The sequence below is a fragment of the Nomascus leucogenys genome, chromosome 22a, assembly GCF_006542625.1.
Source record: "Nomascus leucogenys isolate Asia chromosome 22a, Asia_NLE_v1, whole genome shotgun sequence".
Taxonomy (NCBI): domain Eukaryota; kingdom Metazoa; phylum Chordata; class Mammalia; order Primates; family Hylobatidae; genus Nomascus; species Nomascus leucogenys.
In genome coordinates, this window is record NC_044402.1 from 73,782,550 (window position 1) to 73,783,731 (window position 1,182).

Consider the following 1,182-nt stretch of genomic DNA (forward strand, 5'->3'; position numbering starts at 1 on the left):
GCCTCCTCGCTAGACCTTTGTGTAATCCATCATTGCTTTCTTAGGATAAATTCTTAGAATGGAATCTACATTTTAAAATCTTTTGACACGTCCTGTCAAACACCGTTCCCCATAGCCTTCAGTCTGGGCTCCTTTTATAGCTTTCCTCATAGCCATTATTCCATCAATAGGTAACATCGACAGACTTCAGCGAATGGAATCCTCCAGCCCTTTACCCTGATCCTTCCTCCGAGTTACGTATTTTGTGGTTTCCAGGCCACTTTGAAATCACTCAGAAACAAAGACACAGGAAAAGTTTTTTAAAGTGAGGAAAAGTAGAAAATCCTTTAGAGGCCTTTACAGAGATAGCATAGAAACCATGTAGTTGACATTTTGTCTTTTCATTTATTTTATTTATTTTTTAAAAGTGCTTCTTTTTTAATGAAATAAATCCAAAAGATGTACAGTCAGGCTCAAGTTGTGCAGTTCACAAGCATGGGGGAAACAAACAAAACAACGAAGCTCAGGATGGTCAGAGCAGAGTTAACCCAGGACGAGGCTGGACTTGCCACCAGGGGGATATCCTTTGGATGGTGCTGGGGCCGGGGCCACTGGGCTCAGCACAGGTGCAGCAGGCGCGGGCTTCTCTTCCCTCGGCCCCAGGCTGCCTTGCAAGTCTGTGTCCACATTTTCATGAATGTCACCTTCTCCCTTCAGATCTAAGAATCTGCAGAGTTCACTTCAGAAGCGTTCCTTCCCTGCAGTCCAGATGACTCCAAGTCGTCTCGGCCACCTCTAGACTTGGCACCTGCCGACGTGGCCCAAGAAGGTGGATTTTCTTCAGGTGTCCCAAAGATATTAGAGGCCATTTTGGTGTTCTGTTGGTTCATCAAAACCCGATGAAAAATTGGATCCACCATCTGGCAGCCGCAAAACCCGGGAGCTATTCCCGCTGTTGGGGTCGACACCCTTGAAGGTGGTGGTGGTGGTCATGGCGCAGAGGAGCAAGTTAGGCTGGTGTGGAAGCAGAATGCTGACAGGGGCGGACCGAGGGGCACAGGGAGGCTCCAAACCCCACAGACTGGCCCCCGCTGGGGGAGTCTCGTGCCCACATGTTAGCTTTTCAAATGCTATTTGGAATGTGTTTATTATGTCTCTTTAAATGCTATTTTGAAATGATACTTATTACTACCTAAGACGTAA

At 46.9% G+C, this 1,182-nt stretch overlaps 1 pseudogene; it reads right to left on the reverse strand.

The window, feature by feature from the left end:
• Nucleotides 1–522: 522 nt before the first annotated feature.
• On the reverse strand, nucleotides 523–972 carry LOC101179189 (annotated as a pseudogene).
• Between the last annotated feature and the right edge of the window lie 210 nt (nucleotides 973–1,182).